Source organism: Egretta garzetta, unplaced genomic scaffold (genome assembly GCF_000687185.1).
Source record: "Egretta garzetta isolate BGI_Z169 unplaced genomic scaffold, ASM68718v1 scaffold331, whole genome shotgun sequence".
In the NCBI taxonomy this organism is placed as follows: domain Eukaryota; kingdom Metazoa; phylum Chordata; class Aves; order Pelecaniformes; family Ardeidae; genus Egretta; species Egretta garzetta.
The window spans coordinates 330387-342891 of NW_009258544.1; the positions used below are offsets into that span (position 1 = coordinate 330387).

Consider the following 12505-nt stretch of genomic DNA (forward strand, 5'->3'; position numbering starts at 1 on the left):
ACTACAACTCACCAGGAACTGATTTGTCAAGAAGAGGCACAGCCTGGAAGAGGATGGCACCTTGCAGGGATCCAAGATTGGAGGTAACCAAAGAATCACCAAACATTAAAAAAAAAAAACAAAAACCAACAACAAAAAAGTATAAAAGGGCAGGACAGAGCCACTTAATCACTGCGTTGAGGTGGATTTACCTGTATCAAAACATCAATAAAACATTAAGGATCTGACTTGCCTAAATGGAGGGATCTCCCAGATCAAAGAGGACAGCAATACTAAGGATCTCAAGAGCTTTTCTTCCCCAGTTTCAACACTTTAACCGTCAACTAAGAACATCAGCTTTCTGTATATGTGATCAACCGTGCAACTCTGCTGTAAATCCGTGGGTTCCCACCCCCCGCCAGGCCTCCAGTCAGCTGCAGGGGATTCTGTCAAAACAGGGCTAGGCCATGAGAAGAGGTGGCCAGAACTGAGCAGAGGAGATGGCTCTCACCAGAGGGAACGATATACATGTGCATGTAATCAAGACTTAAGGGGAGTGCCCACACTTTTTAATTAAAACGCTTAATGAGCTTAATGTACAGGATCCAGTAATAGGACCTTTTGGCAGGAATCTAAAGACAACCCCTTTAAAAAACAAACAAACAAACCCAACCAAAACCAAACCCCAAAAGGCAAAACATGCTCTCTATAGGTACTTCTACACTCCTGTCCCTCCTGTACTGTAGCCTTTTTTTGGGTGGAGTTAAGGTATTTCTGGAGAGTGCAACATTGCTCTACGATTATAAAGTGAATTTGTGATAGAAGCCCTTTGTAGAAAAAAAAATTAGACATTCAAGTAGCATCTTGCTTTGCTTAGCTTCATTTCCTACCCCCTAGCTTGAAGTTCCACCTGTGTTTCCCTTGCATTCAGAGGTGCTGAGTAAAGACATGTTGTGAGCGTGTACAGAAAGAAGGTGGAAAGCTGGAACGAGCTGAAGATCAAATCAAGGAGAAGATGTTTTGCTGGTGTCTGTGAAACCTAGGGGCTGGTGAGCCACCATCCTCATTTCAGAGGAACAAAAAGCCACCTTTAGTACTAATCCCTAGCTAGCAAATGATACATCAGAATATCTCCATTTTACCTCACAGAATAAAAAAGCCAAACGTGACTTGTTTCTATCATTGTACTATCCTTGTACCAACACTTTTCCTCATACTGGAACTTAGAACTAGAACTTCAGTAACCCGTATGCAGAGCTGTACCTTCAAATGCATATGACCATGTATATCAAAGGGTTTTAAAAGTTCACCAACGTACTAATTAATACAAAACACTCCAGTCATTTGATTCCTCATTTGGATAATCACTTGTCATGAGCTTGTGTGTGAACGAGGTATGTGCCCAGTAAAACAAGTATAGCTCATCTGCATCCACAGCAGCTCCAATTTGCATGGCTGGGCATTGCAAACGAGCAGACATGTTTGGCATGCAGCTCTGCAGACCTGCACATGCTGCTCCAGCCTTTCTGTGCTTCCAGAATCTGATCCCACCAGTCTACCTATTTCCTCTGATGAACACCCACCTTTCTTTATAAGCACAGGCTCTCATTTCTGCTAGCTGACATCCCTGCGTTTTCTGATGCCAGCAGTAAGATACCCCATAGATACAAAAAAAATTCAGTTGGCAGTTGTTTTCACACAAATTAATTCAAGTTTCGAATGCCTGACTGACCTGTGGAACTGCCTCGGGAAACAAAACAGAGGGTGACCACAGAATTTCCACATACAGAAACAAGATTTGAAAATGCAACTCTACTTGTTTTGCCCATCCTGCAGTGATTTTTAGAACTCTCAAATGCCAGAAGAACTTAAGACGTTATTAAACCACAAACATTCATTTCCTATGGCTTTCTACTCACAAGGCTGAGATAGGCAAGCAAACATTTAAGGAACAATGACAGCAAGAGTACATTTTTAAGATTACTGTAAAAACAGTAGAAGTAGACATAAAAAAACCAAACAAGGTTGTATCATTTTGTTATTTTCAAGAAAGAAGCTATTCATGAAGTACGGAGGGAAGAGGAAGAATGTATTTTATTCCTCCCCTCATGGGGCTTTTAAATATATACACAACATATCGCAAGCTCTGGGAATTTTCAAGAAGAGTAACGCAGCACATAAGCACTAACAGCATCCAGAGCCTCTGAGTCCTTCCCCAGCTCATCTCCAAGCACGCATTCCAGCGTAAAGAACCGTGCTTTGAGCGTCCCTCAGAAGACACGTGGAACGCCGAGGCACTCCGCACAGCTATTATCCAAAAAGTCCGACCCCGCAACAAACGGCACTATGGAAGAAAGCTAAATTATCAAAACTTTATTTCGGCATTGCATGCTCAACAGGGTGATCTGCATATCTGACTAAGCAGCCAATTTGCTGCTAGGTAAGCAAAGAATTTCCGATCCTGTTTGTACAACGCTGAACTCGAGCACGCCAGAGGGTGAACTGTGAATATTCTGTGAGGCTCAACTGATTAAATCACTCTTTTTGTAATAGCATTTCTGTAAAGGAAAAGCACTTCCATTTACCCAAATGTAAACATTGCTTTAACAGAAATGGGAATACATGGTCCATATGAAGGAAAACAAACATATAGAACCTAGCCAGCCTGTTTCTTTTGGAAGTGAAGTCTTTTTATGCTTAGTGGATGACAAATCTTTTTTGGCATATTCACTATTTAATATCCACCACTTAGTTCTAGGTTTTGCTTTTGTGGTATTTAAAAATAAAAGAAAACACCAGGTCATTTTCCAAGGCCTAGAACAGCAGTACTGCACTCAGTATGGATAGTGATTAGTAACAAGAAATCCTCCCTCCTTTTTTCTGCCCAGATGTCTTCTGTCCCCACCAGCATTTTTTTCAGCCTGCAAATCGTTATAAGATTTTGCTGGGTCCAGTATTGGCAGAGTTTGCTCCTCACCCGTTGCAGCACTCTGGGAGTGTGTGGATGGGAAGGGTGGATTTCAGCCACTTGGTCTGTTGAGCTGCTCTTCAAAGTACCATCCCATATACTTATGCTTCTTTACGTCGTCTCTGAGGTTCAAGATTCAGCAATGAAACCTGGATCCTTCACATGGTAAGCGATGCCCAGCATGAAATAGATCAGAAAACTTAGTAAAAATCTAATTATTCCTGTTAGCAAAGATCAAGTCCAGAGAAGAACAGCCAAGACCATCTTTGTAACAAAAATGAAGGCTGAAAAAGGACACAATTCCTCCCTCTGCAGAGCTAAGGGATTAAGGATCAGAGCAGCAATGCTATTTGAGCTAACAGGTATTGTGACTACAAGGACACAGCCACACCACCATGAAGAGATTAGATGGTTTATACCCACCAGAGGCTTCTGAACAGCCTCAGTATCTTTTCCAGTTCTGTTTCCAGTTCAAGGCCACGCAACTGCCTCATGCTGATCACCCTTCCCTCTAGGAATTGTTTTTCATTGACATATTGACCATCCAGACCGAGACCCTCGCTGAGGAAAACCAGGCAGCTACTTATTACTACTGCCACTTCAATCACACAAATACTGGACAGAAAGAACGAGCTAAGTAACGCTACAGAAAAAGAATCTGATGGTTGCAGAGAATTTACAAGGTGAACACAAGGCAACAGCGTTTATTTATTTTGACAGCAGCACTGCAGTTTATGGGGATCAAAGGCAAATATAAACTGGGTCTCAGCTGGAGTAGAGCATCCAGCTTTGGGACCTTGTGCCTTAAGGAGGAGGTGTCTCCAATACAGACTGCCTACAGAAAGCCAGTAAGAATGATCAGATGGTCAGCAAACAACCTACAAGGGCGGGCTGAAGAAACAGAGGAGGCTGGCCTGACAAGACCACAAAGTCTGTAAGTACTTTAAATAAAGTGAGAAAAAAAAAAAAAACCAAACAAAAACCCCACCTTTTTTTCTGTTCACGGCCTGTACGAGAAGAAACAGGCTTGCACTGCAGCAAGGAAGGTTCGGGTTAGATGTTACAACTCGCAAGGGTGGCAAGGTACTGGAGCAAATTATTGGGGAGCAGAAACGTCAATATTATTTACCTCCAAGACCAGCCCACATAAACATCTGTTAGGAAGAAAGTTATGCATGGCAGACCCTGCCCTGAAAGGAAGTATGGACTAGATGGCCTTCCATGCCTACGAGTCAACGTTTGATTATTTCATATCCTATCATTATTTATTTGCTGTACTACAACATCTATAAAGTCTAGCCACTGACCCGTGCCAAGTCCTGTGGTAAGATAAACACGTGGCAGAAATTCCACAACAGGCAGGGAAAAAGAAATGTAAGCGGCAGCAGTAGGACAGGCAGGTAGGGAGGCTCAAAGAAAACAGCAAGACAGCATCGATAGTCCCAACGGCACGCCAAGAAAGAACTCTTGAAGACTTTTGCAGTCATCGTAGTAAAGGAAAATTAAGGGTTGTTTAATGGAAGGGGTTGTGTATGGGATGCTCCTCCCCGCATGAAAATAATGGTTTTAAACGCAAGAGGCAGACAATGGGGGCTGGCACGCTGCAAATAAAATTAGCGGCTGACTAAGGTGAGGTGATAAGAAATAAGATGGCGCGGGATCCAAGATAAGGAAAAAGCCTTCCTACTAGAAGCAAGGGAGCCGAGCACAAGCAAGCGATGAAATATCAAACCGCCATCCTGTACAACACCCTCCGCAGCATCGCTCTGTGCGGATGTACGCGTGATGAAATTTGTCAAGTGAGAGAAAACATTATTGGAAGGAGTGATTAATTAGGTGGTGAGATGTTGCCTAAGTTTTGCATGTGCAGATGGCCAAGGACCTCATCACTGAAGATTTCATGTAGAAAGAAATACGGGTGTTTAGATAACCCTACTACTCCGAATTAGAGAAAATCTTCTTTCAAAGATGATGCCTGATTTGAATTTGCATGATAAGCAAACAAGGCTGTTTCATCTGCCGTGACTAAGACAGTGAAGGAGGAGGACTGGCAGGGGAAGAGGATCTCCAGTTTAACTGTGTGATGCATAAGCTGATGCCTCATTTACACAGACGCTTTCTGAAAGACAAAATGAGATTTTAAATCGTGACAGAGAACAGAACTAGGGAACACCAGAACTGCTGGTATGACCACTGGTTTCATGCTTATGCAAAGGGAGGGACAGAGGAAGCAAGGTGACAACTGTGGTCTTTGATTCCATACAGAAAACCAAAAGTGGGACAAACACGATGTGGTGAGGAAGCATCTAGGAAGGTGAGAAAAGAACTGGTGGCGACCAACCACAGATGCCATGGGAAAAAAGGAGTCCGAGAGCATGACTACTAGTGGCAGAAGGGAATTTCTACTAGCTCATGGAGAACCTTGGTCCTCCTATTACGGAATAAACACGTTTATGTCGGCTTTGCACTCTGGTGTATGTTGTAGACTGACCGGGGTAAATAGATTTAAGGGGGGGGGGGGGGGGGGGGGGGAGAAAACGTTAACCCCCAACGTTCACCAGGCTCGCTCACAGAGAACACCGACACTTTGTTTTCCAGGGGACTGTTTTCACCTGCAATTTTTATGAAAGGCTGAAGCACCACATAAACCTCGAGTAGTACAACAGGGTGTACACCAGTAAACTTTAAAATTCATTACATCTATCTGGAGGGCTGGGAACAAGACAATCACATCATCATTTATATATTCCTACACAATTAAAGCAAAATCTTTTGTTCGGATGACAGAAGTCAGCTGTGTCAATTGAATTGCTCTGATTGAACTAATTGAATTTCCATTGCTCAAGTCTGGTTTTCAACAGTTTTGTATGACATTCAAAAGACTGAAGACTTCCTTTATAAATGGAAGCGTGTGCGGGGAGGGACAACAAATGATTTGGCTGTTACCCAGAAAATAACAAATGTGCAATGTATTTCACTGGAGCAGCATACAGAATTTTATCTTTCAGTAGAGGCCTCCATTTACTAGGGAGGTACACGAAGCACGCCCTGTGTTTTAGGGTCCTCTTTCCATGGGGACAGAGGTAGGGACCCTCACCCTGCTGACTACTGAAGTCAAACTGAACGTTACTTATCCAAAAGTTCTGCTTCACCCCCGCAGCTACGATTGCGTTAGCACACAAAACATACTTGAATTACAGCTTTCCACAACAGAGGACACAGACTACTTGTGAAACTCCTGCTTTTGCCCACCCAGAAACTCCATACCCACCTAGGAGGGAAAACAACACAATGTGGCCACAAGAGGATGAGGATTCTCAATTATTTCCAGAAAAACATTTATTTAATTAAATTTTAATTAAATGCCAGGCTAGATCTCATGGCTGATGCCTACTAGCAGCTTCTGTACAAACTCGCTGATTGTTCTTTATTCTCACTGCAGAAGGGGAACTGCAAGCAGCTTGTGAGCCAAAACCAAAGCGCCCACAAAGTCAGTGGCAACAATTCCATTAATTCTACGAGCCAGGCCACCAATCCAGCACGCGCTCAACCTCCTGTTCAGCACCAATTCATTATACTTATTCCAGTACGCCACTTCCACTTTTAAAGACATCAATGGTGCAGGCACGCGAGAACCCTGCTTTGTAAGCCTAACAAGGCCCATCTGCTCAACCTCCTGTTCAGCACCAATTCATGATACTTATTCCAGTATGCCACTTCTACTTTTAAAGACATCAATGGTGCAGGCACGCAAGAACCCTGCTTTGTAAGCCTAACAAGGCCCATCTTGAAAATTATCTTTATCTTTAAAATTAATTTAGTTTTGATAATCACTTCTGTGCTACAGAATCTGCTTCCTTCCCCTTTCATTCTGTCTCTGAATAAAGAAGGCATCCACATATTCCAGCACAAGTCAAGTCTTCAATTTGTTAAATTCACTTTTCCTTTTCTTCAATTAACTCTTCCTTTTCTTCCTCTGTGTCTTAACAGAAGCTGTATTTGTTTTTGTAACTGAGCATAAAAAGGTGGCAGGAGACACACCACACACGGGAAGACCAGCCTGCATGCCCAAGAAGCACCAGGTACTTTTGGGTGGACAGGATTTCTAAGTTCTGACCTATCTAGGTGTCCCACACAACGCACACGTCACTTACCTCAATTTACCCACCTATAAAACAGGCATGAGTCTTCCTCCTCCTTTGTACATCTCGTGGATATTATTGGTAGTTATGAATGATTCGACGATTCCTCAGAGTTATCAATCCATGGGCCGGCTTTGTCTCTGGCTCAATGAGTTTTTGAACCATTACAAGAATTGCAAAATCCTCTTTCAGAGCGCTGGCTGAAACAGAAATTTCTTATCCTATCGCTACCTGTGATTGACCTCCGAGTTTAACAATGGAATTATTTATGTAATTGGGCAAAAAGCGCGACAGATGTACAATGCACTGTACCGTCAGATTAGGCAGAAAAATTAGTGAGTGACAAAGAAAAGCAGAGGAACTAAAGGATTATTAAACTCTATTTGTTAACCTACTTTAGGGACTGGGAAGACCTAATTGTTAAGGAAAACCACCCTGGGATGAGCTGATCTTTTTCAGCTGAAACTGTAGTTTTCATTTTAGAACTATTTTTGTTTCATTGGCTTCAAAAAAAGATTATTTAATTTAAAAAAACAAAACAAAACAAAAAACAACAGTTTTCACCCTGCTTTCCATATCGGAAAGGGGTTCGAAGATGGCACAGAAAAAGGATTAAATTACAATTTTCAGGCTTGGAGTGTTCATTGTTTAAAAAACCAAACAAACAAACCAACCCAAACCCACAACCTTCAGGCAAAAATACATTTTGTAGAGTATCTTAATTTTTAATGGCATTTTCAGAAACGCCGTTATGACTCATTCCATGAACGGATAGCCATCTAGGCTCTAGACAAAGAAAATAAGCAATATAACTTCCACAAAAAAGGTCGCTTCATTAGGGCTGAGCCCCAGTGCATGGGAAGCTACCACATGCCTTCCTGTCGCCCTGCCTGTGGCCAGGAGGTGCTTGGGAGGACGCAGGGAGTCTCCTATTGCCCCACAGCAGAGCTCAATCCTACAGTAGGACTACTGCAGGACTCAGGTTGTGCCCAAATTCAAGTCTGTAGGAATTGTACTGCAACAGTCAACAGGGACAACAGTCGGGGATGCTTATAGAACATTTTCATGAAATAACCAACAGCCTTGTGAAAACTTTGTACACTGGAACTTCCGATTCCCTCTTTCCTGCATCTTAAGGTAAAATATCCTTAAAACTCAAAGTAAGTTCTTAAGGAATGGGAGGTGGAAATGACAGAAGTGAAGCAACAGGCAGATGAGAGGTTGAGAAGCGCAAACCTGGCAATTCTTTGAAGAGGGTAAGGAAGACTGAATGAAATTGGGAAGGTTGCGTGTGTGTATGTACGTGCCGCTGATACTCAAGAGCGGTCAGGAAGGAAGCTAAGTATTCTCTTCAATAGGACAGAATAATTATTTCTACTGCACAGGTGAAATTTTATGATCTGCTAATGCAGATGTTGGGGCTAGGCAGTTAAATAGACTGCTCTGACTATAAAAATCAGAGTTCCTCAATTCCAGACCCATCTTTGACCCTTAACTGACACACGACCTTTGGCAATTCACTTTAACAATTTTAAGTGGAAAATGCACTTATAGAGTGCTAGAAAACTGAGTTTTGATGACACATTACTGAGAGAAAATAATGTTTGGGGGTTAGTATTTCACAAGTCCCCCACTTGCCAGTAAAAGATTTTTCTCATCTGAACTGGTATCTGTATTAAGAGGAAGCCCGGGTCTAGCAGAACATTCCTTATCCCTCATCACCCCAAATTTTTCAAGAGCTCCTAGCTCCAAATTCCATTTTGGATCAAATCTGAAATGTTCCATTCAACGTAATTGGAAACAAATATTAATAACTGAAAAGCCTGACCTACAGTTTCAGGAATGGCAAACAGAAAGCATTATCACAGAGAGAAGTAGAAAAGTCCTATTTATTACAATATTGAAACAAATTAATTTATTACTGAAATAAAACCTTGTGTAGTGAAGTGCAAAAATAGAAGGTATTTATGTGTAAGGGTTGGGTTTTTTTCCTTGCCTGAATTCAACATATTTTTACTCATTATCAGAGTAATTCACTCCCTGTGAATCCCTGCCCTTTTGCTATTATTTACAGAAAACACAAAACCGAAACCTTACCACCTCCAATTCCAAAATTGAATCCCTGCCCTTTTGCTATTGTTTACAGAAAACACAAACCGAAACCTTACCACTTCCAATTCCAGAATTTTAGCCCAGCCTGACCACTTGAGGAAATCCTGTGAAGCTTTGGTGCCAGTTTGAAACCTAGCAGAAACAGCCGCTTCCACGTACGCTGGTCTGGAGCTGGCAAGCGGAACCAGGCATTACACTGCTGCTGCTCCCATCTTTATCACTTACACTATGACCGACAGAGCATTGGACATGACAGATTTTTTTTTTTTTAGCACTGGCAAAAGTTACTACAGCAGCTGCACTGGTAATTACGCTAGTAACTATGCCCCATGAATCACATTCCTCTTGAAGGCCCCTGCCCAAGAACTGTCCTCACTTTCATCTTCACTACTTAAACTGTCAGACTTGAAAGCTCCCACATCCACGGCAGCAAGTTTTGCACAATACGCTCTTTCTATGGCAGGTGCTTCTTATTTGGAGTGTTAAGAAAGAAACACACTCCCTTCTTTTGAAGAACTTCTGCGAAATCAAAGCCCAATCATTCTGTAAAGTATAAAAACTACATTTCCTTTTCCTCCCCCTGAAAAGAGCAGAGCCGGGCAAATACTCCCAAAAGCTTTCTTAAAGCCCTAGTGGAACAGTAAGGCTGCTGTACTTTCAACTACATTCACACTGCAGGTGAGTAGGCCTTGTAAAAACCTGACATCACGCTCTTGTTGCTTTGTGTAACTCAGACAAACTGCTATTAAAAAACCAAGCAAACAAACCCACCACCTTTCTATTTATCCCAAAACATAGATTTGGCAAGAATCTCTGAATTTCCATTTTAATTGAGTCCTCCAAACGTCTGTCATCTTCAGGAACAGCTAAATCACTCCTGCAAACTCTTTTTGATAAACTTCATTTTATACAGTTTCATTTTGACATCATCATTCAGCTGTATTTTCCACCTTAGTTACAAAATACATTAACACATATTTTTAGCTATGAATTCCGGGAGTATGTAACCTTCTTAAACTTTTTGTACTAAAAATTGTCATTTTTTCTTTCCTACCTCTGATTTTGTGTTCCGTTCTGGCATACCACAGCTGAGTTTATCAGCTTTTTAAAGGGAATTTTATTGGGAGTTTTGCAAGAATCTCTGATCTTTTCCTACTTCTGTGCTGACCCACTCGCAGATCTATGATAAGCTTAAAAAAAAAAAAAAAAAATAAAAGCAATGCTGATTTCCCACTCTCCCTCTCATCACGTGTCTAACAAGTTATTGCATTTTGATTCTCTACAAACTACTCGGGAAAGCTGCACGGCCTGCTCATTTGACTTCAGAATTATGCTATTTCTTCTATTTAGCCTTTTTTCACTTTCACGTTACACACATATTTTCCCCTCAAATTATCCTGAAGGTCTGTCTAGCAATTAAGCCAATCCGTAATTTTTTTGGCGTACAATGCCTAATTCATGAGATTTTACAAAAGTTCTGAAGTTGATCACGGACAGGACAGCTTGTAAAAGGAGCAACAGCAGCAGTAAATATTCAGTTACAACATAAGCAATACGTATTATAAGCCACTGGAACTAACTGAACAATTAATTTTCATTTGTTAAATCCTGTATAGTAAAATGAAGTATCAAAGCCATAAAAAAGCACTTATTTGTAATGATGTCATCCTACCATCCTTCAGAAAAGACAAATTTGCCAGTTTCCGTGAGGAATTGCTTGGTTATCTGCAGAACACCAAAGAACAAACAATTAGTACTTTTAAGCATCCTTTTTAGAGAGAGAGATGATACACAGTGCATCTCCTGGTTACAAAACCAAACAAACCAAAAAACCCCTCCAAAACTCATCTAAACCCTGTCCTAAAAGCACGTCAACTACGACAACCAGTTTTGGTAGGAAATAAAAACAAACCATATTTGACAAACAGAAACTGGGGGGAGGGGGGAACGGCATACTGCAAAAGACCTGCAGAAAACTATTTAAACTATTTAAAAACCCGATGTACAAGTTACAGGTGGTTTATTGGTGTATATAATGACCAGTCTATTCCTGCAGATCAGCAAAAATGTGTGAAACAATTTCTTCCCTTGTTTTGTTAATTATGAATTTCTAGGCTCCACTGATATGCCGGATATTGTGCAAATAAAAAGGGAAGTAACACCCTACACTCAACTCTGGAAAAAAAATGCCAGTTTTGAGACATACCAGAAGTATTCACCTCTTCTTCTCCCAATTTGCTAACTTAAACCAGCTGCTTCCCATTCTACACATTGCTTTAAACAACCTTTCTTCATTTCTTGTCTGAGCTTCCTAGTTGAGCATCAATCTCTTACCTGGAATGCTGCTAGAAAACAGAATATTGTGACACAAATGTGGAGTGTTTGCAAGCAATTAATGCAGAAGCCAAGGGGAATCACTCACGTGCCAGAGCAATTATACACCAGTCCCAGAAGCAAGCACTGAAAAACATACTGTTTTGAACTTGCCCAACTCCCTCAAAGGGCTGATTACATTTAAAAAATGAGCAAATAACAGCAGACAAGAACCCTTGTGGGTTTACACTGGACCGCTCAGTTTACACCTTGCTAACCGCTACTGGTAGAGATTTAAACACCACCAGACAGAAGGCACAGCACCAACATCCAAGCCTCTTACAACGGTAGTAAGCTCCAGAGCTTATTCATTCAAGGTCTTGAGCTCTTCTCCTTTCTTTTTTTATTCTGCCTGTAGCACCCCCCTATTGATTTTAAGGGTCTCGAAGCGTAAATTTGTGTTGTCAGAAAATTTATCTAATTTCCCAATGCTGGTTTTTGACCCTTTTCCCCAGAATTCCTGGATACCAGCAATCAATACTGTTCTAAATTCCCCTTAATGACCAACACTCCAGCTACGCTGGGGTGTGGGGAAGTTAAGGGCAGGAAGAGGGACAATTTAAGAACAGAATTTTCTCTTTCCAGTTACCATATCTACACACACGGAAACAACTGAAGAAGTTACACAAAACATGAAGGAATGCATTGTCTAGATGCAGCAGGGACAAACAAGATACCAGCAGATCTACAAAGGAGTATTATAAGCCACAAAAAAAAAACCCCAAACAAACAATCAGCAGCTCATTTCAGCAAATGCTCAGCTACCCAGCAATTTTACAGACATGGAACACAGCAGGATTTCGCACATGATACATATGCTTAACGTACAGGAGCCCTTCGCATGAAACTTGTGTTAATATAAGGCTGCAGTATTCACGTTAAAAAAAAGAGATTTTAATAAAAAAAAAAAAAAAAGGACAAAAAAGAAAAG

General features: G+C 41.3%; 1 long non-coding RNA gene across 1 annotated transcript in view; it reads right to left on the reverse strand.

Annotated features, from left to right (window-relative positions):
- Positions 1-6630: 6630 nt before the first annotated feature.
- Positions 6631-12505, reverse strand: part of LOC118453236 — a 9608-nt gene continuing 3733 nt past the window's right edge. Inside the window, exons 3-4 of the long non-coding RNA XR_004843148.1 lie at positions 10874-10926; positions 6631-7289 (exon numbers count right to left, since the gene is read on the reverse strand). This is a non-coding gene — a long non-coding RNA (uncharacterized LOC118453236). The remainder of the gene's footprint in view (positions 7290-10873; positions 10927-12505) is intronic.